At 40.0% G+C, this 8,771-nt stretch overlaps 1 long non-coding RNA gene across 1 annotated transcript; it reads right to left on the bottom strand.

Annotated features, from left to right (window-relative positions):
* Window positions 1-2,298: 2,298 nt before the first annotated feature.
* Window positions 2,299-6,971, bottom strand: LOC141013418 (uncharacterized). The gene is made up of 2 exons (XR_012180433.1): window positions 3,364-6,971; window positions 2,299-2,506 (listed from the first exon to the last, which is right to left on the bottom strand). It is a non-coding gene; the product is annotated as an uncharacterized lncRNA (long non-coding RNA).
* Window positions 6,972-8,771: the final 1,800 nt, after the last annotated feature.

The following is an 8,771-nucleotide window of genomic DNA, read 5'->3' as shown; positions in this document are numbered from 1 at the left end:
TACAAACAGCTCAAAATAGGGCAACTAGACTTACTCTAGATTGTTCTTATAGATCTAGTGTTGACCGAATGCATTCTTGTCTTAGATGGCCGAAGGTTATTCATAGGTTATCCAGCAGTTTATTGTTATTTATTCGAAACATTATTCACAGCAAGTATCCTACAGCCCTTTCTAATCAGATTGGTTATAATGCTGATGTTCATCACTACGGTACCAGAGCTTCAACTCAAGGTCTACTTGCATTACCACGACCAAGAACTAATTCAATGAAAAGCACTGTTGTATATAGAGCCATTTCGTTATGGAACACTCTTCCTTTAAATATTAGGACTATTCCAAGTAAAAAAGCATTTAAGAAACATGTAAAGTCACTTTTCAGACTTGAGAGTTACTAGTCTTTAATGTTACCATTTTGTGAACTGTTTTTCTCTTTTCTTCTGTTCCTTTCTCTTTCTCTTTTATTGTAACTGGATCTGTGTATGTTTTGTAACTGGATCTGTGAATTGTTGTTTCATATTGAACCCCAGGTTCAATAAAAAAGGACCCCAGGAAGACTAGCCTGGCGTTTGTGCGTCGGCTAATGGGGATCCTTAATAAACAATCAACAATAAACAACAATGCAGGTGGAGAGATGGCCTCCAAACAGCAATATGAATCGGGAGCAAGCAAAAGAAAGACAAAGTCAAAACAAGAGGAGGCTCGTGCTTCACTTGAAGGTGGGTATGTTGTTGAAATAAAAAAGAAAAACTTTGTGGCATAAACACTCCAGCTGCTAGCCTGCTAATCATGAGACAGAAGAGAGGATAATTCTGGACTGGAGATTAAATTTTCCAGTGGCCCTGATTATCATTTATTGAATGTCTTGTTAACTGCATATACATTCACCTCTGTTGAAAAAGGAGTGGTTAATTGACCAGTTGGTGGTCGTATGTTGGCTCAGGTTTATAGCCTATCAATCTATGCTATCAATAGAAGTTTTGGGCTATTTTTATGGAGGTAAAATGTCGCCATCTCTTGGTGAATTTAATTCATAACAGCAGCAAACAGCAGTGTAGGAATATAGAACCTAAGTACAAAATGTAAAAATAAGTATATAAAAATATTTAAATATAGAAGTATCATCAAATAGCGGCAATAGCTCAGTCTGTAGGGACTTGGCTTGGGGACTCAAAGGTGGCCCCATTTGGACAAAAAAAAAAGTATGATGTGAACTAGTAATGGAGAATACTAGTTCACATACTGGGCATTGCAGAGGTGCCCTTGAGCAAGGCACTGACCCCTAACACTGCTCGTTGGGTGCCGTTGCATGTGGCAGCCCTTTCATTCATTCTCCTCTCCTCATTCTCCTCACTCTCCTTCTCTGCTTAGGGCCCCAATTTGGCCAGGGGCGGCCCTGTCTAAAATAAATCACTGCACTAATGTAAGTTCATTTGTAGTTCTAAACATATTAAGGGTGTTTTTTACTCACTTTTTGTCTCTCCCACGACATTATTCCTCTCTCCTACAGCGTCCATTACAATTAAATACACATGGCCAGTTATGCAAATTAGGTGATGACGTCATTTAGTGACTTCTAGCGACTTTTAGGACAGCCAATAGCGACTTTTCTTATTGAGGAGTTGGCAACAGTGATCATCGCGTCAGAGAGGAACTGGAGGCAGAGGCCGTGGACGTGGAAGGGTGACAGGTCAAGGAGCAGATGTTCATATGTCGAGTAGAAGATCTTCAAGCTCAAAGGATTGCACATGAGCAGGTCGGCATCTAACATAGAACATTACATTTTTTTCCTGATGAATACTACCTACAACTATTTGTGTTTGTACAGTATATTGACCAGGCATGTAACTTGGACACACAAGTGCCCTAATCAGAATCACATTTTTTGCCAAGTAGTTGTTCACCATTTGAATTTGTGTTTTGGTAACAATAAACACAGTAAGTAGAAATGTACAGTTTTGTCCAGGAATGTCTAAAGTATTTACCATTGAAAGTGTATATGTTCACAGTATGCTGAGGACAGTCGAGATCTGTTACATAAAAATATCTAATCATGTTGCTCATCTGTTGCTTAACAGGCCAGAATTCAAGGACTACGTTTGACGCAATCACATCAAGTGCTGGAACTCCGCCTGACACCTGTTTATTTGTCGTTCTGTATTTACTCCTTGTTTTGCATTATCTGTAACTTGTTTGAATAAAGTCTTGAAAATGATAAATGCCTTTTCTTTACACTTCCAGCATAAACAACCATCCCATTATAGTTCTTTCACTTTACGTGATGCACTAATAACAACTAAATTAGGCAAGACTCTTGTTTATTCCATTTCTTGGAACACATGCAAATAAAGAACACTACAAAAATAGTATACCTTTTATCGTTTTGACAATATACAGTACAATTAGCATAAACAACTATATACAGGAAGGACATCCAGAAGTTTTTTGACTGGTTATGCTGTTGATGTCGGTGCTGTCTCAATCCTTTACTGTTTTGGCAGTGATTGTCCTGTAGAAAGAATAGCACACAATAGCCACAATTACTTATCTGACAGTAAATACAGCTTTTCAAGGACTTTGAAATTACTTTCAATTTATTATAACACCAGAACTTGAGTTGCATTTTATGCAGTGACAAATATTCCTGAAAACAACCAGAAATAGCCTCTTTTTGGGGGGTTAGCAAAATGTCACTTTCAGAGTAATTTACATAGTTTCACATTTTCATTATTTTTTCTATGCTTTTTGACAGTAGTGTGAATAAGCTCTACTTGCTGGACTTAAGGAGTACTTGGCCTAAGAGAAAGGAAAACTGGATAAGGATGGAGAACTAAATGTGTTTACAGGACATTAAGTTACATCTAAATGTGTTTATGGGGCATACAAATGTTATTGATTCTGTCAAAGACAACACAGGACTGCTGCTATGTAAAAAAAAAAAATGAAGTCTGGACTTAGGTGGGTCATGGGAAGCTTATGTGATGGGTGGCAAACGATGATTTATAGGGTGTCAGGTGCATTCTGTGTTTCCCACATTCTACAGTGGTCAGCGGACAGTCAGATCATGAATTGAAATGCAAAGTCTATTTTCCTTTTAAAAATGTCTTACTAATATGTAATAGTCTCAAGCAGTAGGCTAACGTGACTGTACCAGTACTTGAAGCATTTTCCCGGTGCAGCTAATGAGATGAAGCCATTCCTTTCTGTATTGTATCCCTGCTAAGGAACGCATTCGTGCACAAAAAGCAAACCAACATGATATGAAAGAAGGACAAATGTATATATGAAATGTATCCATCAAAGACATATTTTACATGAATAACAGTGGTCTGATTGATGTTGCTATCAGCATCATGTTACACTCACCTGTCAGAGAGAGACTCTCCAGAAATAGTGGAAACATCAGGGCATGGTTCTGCTGTGAACTGATGCTTTGAGGGCTGGAAGTTGATGCGTCCCTCTAATAACTATAGGACACAGAAAAAGGCAACATCAGCACATTTGTAAAACGTTTAGTTCAAAGTCTATATGAATGCACGTCCGATAAATACCATCTAACAACATCTGCTCACAAATACAATGCAAACTATATTCACAGATATATGCAATCTTCCCATGACCTCCGAACAGTGGACTTGGCCTTTCACACGTGTAGCACACAAGAATTAGTCCGCCCCTCACATACAGGGGTAGCAGTGCATGTGTGAACACTGCTATATGGATTAGATCCGTAGTACATGTAAATGTTGGCCTGTGTGTAAACGGTAACGTTACATGTAAATTTGTCTTATATAGTAGTAGTCTGCTATTTTAGCTAGCTAATGTCAGCTACAACCTGCTAACATTAGTGTTGGGTGAATACATAAGACAGCAACATAAGGAGCTAATGTTAGCTACGTTGATTACATAATGCAGAGTAATAATGCATTTCCCCAACAAAACAAACCAGCTCATTACCTGTACCTCATTACAACAAGGGAGGGGGGGCGCTCCGCAGTGTGCGACCCAGCAATCTCTCAGTCGCTCTGTTGTTTTATTGTCTTTTAAACTGTTTTTAAGCGTGTGTTTAGTTATTGTTTTAATATGTGTGTGTGGAAGATTTGTCAGTACTCCAGTGTCGCGGATCATGGGGACTTCGGTGAAGCTTTTTGCACTTTTTTGCATATCAACGCTGCTGCTGGATTGCGCCAGCCACGCCAAAGGACATGGCAGCGGGAGAGCTGCTCTCAGCCGGGAGCTTCTCCTGTCCTTACAGACTTCTACAGCCGGCATGGTCCCAGCAAACATACCGATGGAGCTCCGAAGGCAGTCTAAGAAGTCAAGCCATCGGAAACGAGGAAGAAGAGGCGGTGTACAACGGAGACTCAAAACTCTTCGGCTTGACAATCGTCGCAAACTACCGCCACTTCCTTCTGTCTTGTTGTCAAATGTTCAATCTATTAGAAACAAAATAGATGAGCTGGAGGCGTACGCCAAGTTTAAACGGGAAGTCAAAGACACCTGCCTTCTTGCCTTCGCAGAGACATGGCTCGGTGATACGGATCAAGACTCAGACCTGATTTTAACTGGGTTTGGCAGCCCAATTCGCACGGACCGCTCACCGGAGATCACCGGCAAAAGTCGAGGTAGAGGAGTCTGCTTCTACGTGAACCAGAGGTACTGTAACACCGTGGTGATCAGAGAGAGGATATGCACCACTGATGTGGAATTACTGTCTATTTCTCTCTGCCCCTTTTACCTGCCTCGCGAATTTCAACAACTCTTTTTTACATTAGTGTACATTCACCGGCGAGCCAACGCATCAGCTGTTTCCCAGCTGATCAGTGACGTCACACACAAACTGGACTCTATTTGCCCTGACACACCAAAGTTTGTCTTAGGAGATTTTAATCATTGTAATTTAAAAAGACTTTGAGGACATATGATCAGTATGTTACTTGTCCCACCACACAGAGGAACACCATACTGGATCTTTGCTATGGATCAGTTAGTGGGGCTTACAAATCCCAGCCTTTACCTCCCTTTGGGGCTTCTTACCACAGCAGTGTGTATCTCATGTCTGTATACAAGCCAACCTTCAGACGTCTGGAGCAGGAGGAGAGAACAGTGAAAGTCTGGTCAGAGGACAACATCTCCTCCCTCCAGGCATGCTTTGAATGTACAGACTGGAACTGCTTTTATGATGTGTGTGATGAAGTAAATGAGCTCTCAGACACTATCTCATCATACATCACATTCTGTGTGGACTCAATAATTCCCACTAAAAAAGTGATCACTTACCCAAATAATAAGCCCTGGGTGACTAAAGAACTTAAAGGTGTGATCAACAAGAAAAAAATAATTTTCTATTCAGGTGACCTCCTGGAGAAAAAAGCAGTCTCTAAAGAAGTTAAGGAGGAAATAAGGAAGTCCAAAATAAAGTATAGGAATAAAATTGAAAGTCAGTATTGTAGTGGAGATCTTAGAGCTGCCTGGAGAGGAATAAAATCTATGGCATCAATTAATCAGTCATCTTGTGAGACCAGGCAGCTCCTCCGAGTAAATGGTGAGGATGATAACAACTTGGCAAACTGTTTTAATTCATATTTCTCTCGATTTGAAAGGTCTGATTTTATGAATAATATTTCCATGTTGCGGGAATCTCTGTCCCCACAGAATGATATTGTGATATCGCAGGAAAATGTCACAAATCTCCTTAAGAGGGTAAATATACATAAGGCTGCTGGCCCTGACTCCATCTGTGGTCACACTTTGCGACATTGTGCTGACCAGCTTAGTGAAGTGTTCACACTATTGTTCCAGATGTGTGCTGAGAGTGGCCAGATACCGACTATGAGGAAGACATCCACCATAATTCCTGTCCCTAAAGCCAGTAATCCTCAATGAGAACTCAATGAATTCAGGCCAGTTGCTCTAACGTCTCTTGTGATGAAGATTCTTGAGAAGATATTGAAATTGATGAAATTGTCTCCCTTATAAATGGCAAACTTGATCCACTACAATTTGCGTGTCAGTTTCGGAAAGGTGTGGATGATGCTAAGATTTTTATCCTAGACAGGTTATATAAGAAATGTGCACTGGGAAAAACCCAGTGCACATGCAAGGCTTTTATTTGCTGATTTTTTTCTTCATTTGTGGAATGGAGCGATGATAACTACCTGGACTTAAACGTGACAAAAACCAAGGAGTTAATCATTGATTTTAGGAGGAACCGTCCTGATCCTGCTGCATGCACTGTTCATGGAGGAAATGTAGAAATTATGGAGACATACAAGTATTTAGGTACAATGTTTGACTCCGGACTCAAGTTTGACAAAAACACAGTCTATTGTTAAACGGGGCCAACAACGTATCCATCTACTGCGGAAGCTAAATTCTTTTAATGTTTAGGAGCATTTTATGTAACTTTTATCATTCTTTTATTGAAAGTCTGTTGACGTTTTCTTTTATTTGTTGGTTTTATGGTCTATCTGTGAAGGAGAAGAACTGTCTCAGCAGCATTATCAAAGTCTGTTCCAAGATCATTGGAGTCCAGCTAACAGACTTAAGCTCCATCTGGAAAAAACGTGTTATCCAGAAAGCCAGACAGGTCATTAGTCATAGAATTCTGTTTGATGCCCTCAGGGCATTACCTTGCCCCCCCGAGGAAGACAAACAGATACGCGAATTCATTTATTCCTTCGGCCATCAGGCTTCTAAATGCTGCTGACAGCTAAATGAACACAGGCCAGGCATTGTAAGCCTGAGAGCCTTAATGTGTATATTTATTTATTATTTATTTCTTATTGTTACTTGCTGCTAGCTCCGGTTGCCCATGCCAACCTGCGGTACTGACAGAGTGGATGCTGTATGTGTTGTTTTTTTATTTTTATTTTTATTTTTTTATCTTGTGTTTTTTTTTTGTTGTTGTTTCTATGTGGGTCAGGGTTAGGGGTTAGGGTTAGTAACCCTAACCCCTGAATTGCCCTGCGGGGATAAATAAAGTTGTTTGATTGATTGATTGTCCAACAGAGACACAACTACCATGGAGTCAGTGTTCAGGTCTTCAACGGCTTCAGTTGTCACCATTGCTGAAAAGCCACTCCGATGTTGACTCTCGTTTTACTTCTTGCACTAACTAACTTATTTTTTGGTAGCCTTCTCAAGTTCAGTCTTTCTTTTCTTTCTTTGTTCAGCAGTGTAAGCAGGGCCGCCCCTGTCCAAATTGAGGCCCTAAGCAGAATTTTATTTTGAGCCCCCCCCCCCCATTACAAAATGACTGTATCATGAAAGGCCATTTAGGTTTACAACCTTTATTAGTAGGAACAAATCAAATGAACAGCCTCTTTCAACAATGGAACAAGCCTTTTAAAGATGCAGGCTGCTTCAGTAGACATGGTGCTTGATGGCCCTTGTGACGTACTGGGCGCTGGCTCCATGCCACCCTTAGTAACAAACTTAAGCATTGACCCTGTTATGACAAGAAATCCATCATACAAGCAGATTATTAAGATTTGTTTTGGTCTTAATGGTAAATTACACAATGAAATTAATGTAAACACTAGCCTCACAAAGATTAAAATGTAATTAATTCAAATACGACTACAACTAATAATAATATTCATTATGATTTGATTTGATGATACTTCTATATTTAAATATTTTTATATACTTATTTTTACATTTTGTACTTAGGTTCCATATTCCTACTCTGCTGTTTGCTGCTGCAACGCTTTAAATTTCTCCATTGTGGGTCAAATAAAGGATTACCTTAATTTATCTTATCTTATCTAATCTTATATGACTGTTATGAATTAAATTCACCAAGAGATGGCGACATTTTACCTCCATAAAAATAGCCCAAAACTTCTATTGATAGCATAGATTGATGGGCTATAAACCTGAGCCAACATACGACCACCAACTGGTCAATTAACCACTCCTTTTTCAACAGAGGTGAATGTATATGCAGTTAACAAGACATTCAATAAATGATAATCAGGGCCGCTGGAAAATTTAATCTCCAGTCCAGAATTATCCTCTCTTCTGTCTCATGATTAGCAGGCTAGCAGCTGGGGTATTTATGCCACAAAGTTTTTCTTTTTTATTTCAACAACATACACATCTTCAAGTGAAGCACGAGCCTCCTCTTGTTTTGACTTTGTCTTTCTTTTGCTTTCTCCCGATTCATATTGCTGTTTGGAGGCCATCTCTCCACCTGCATTCAACTGCCTGTCGGCGCATCTGACTGCTGATTGGTCAGATGCTGCGTGCTGTCAATCATTGCGGCAACGTGTGCGGTGTCAGATTACTCGTCTTTTTTTTCTCTCCTGCCTCGGGCTGACTTGGTGCTCTATGCGCGCCTCACGGCAGCGATGCGCATGCTTTGCGCATTTGCAGCTGTAGGTACCGCTGGTGATGAGTGTGGCTGTGATTTCTCTGCCATTCTTGTTGTAAACAGTCCGCCATAGCTCCAGTGTGTTTAATAGACCCGGTCACGCGCAATGAGTGATGGGGGGAGTCACCACAAGGTGGGCAGGGTGGTCAGGTGAGGGCAGATCGATTGACAAGTAGTCTTGTCCATACAAAATTGTTGGGCCGGTAAAATTGATTGGATGAAGTTTTTACAGCCCTGTCACTGCCAGAGACCAAGGATTTATTTCATTTTGTTTTCAAATCATTTAATATTTTGAATGCTGTCAGGATGTTAAGAAATGTTTTTTTTATTAATACTTTTATTTTTTCTTGCTTTTATGTGAACATAGAAAGGGTAAGGTCTGGATTTTTTACATATA

The sequence above is a fragment of the Pagrus major genome, chromosome 18 (genome assembly GCF_040436345.1).
Source record: "Pagrus major chromosome 18, Pma_NU_1.0".
NCBI lineage: Eukaryota > Metazoa > Chordata > Actinopteri > Spariformes > Sparidae > Pagrus > Pagrus major.
This window is presented reverse-complemented; position numbering and strand designations above follow the sequence as displayed.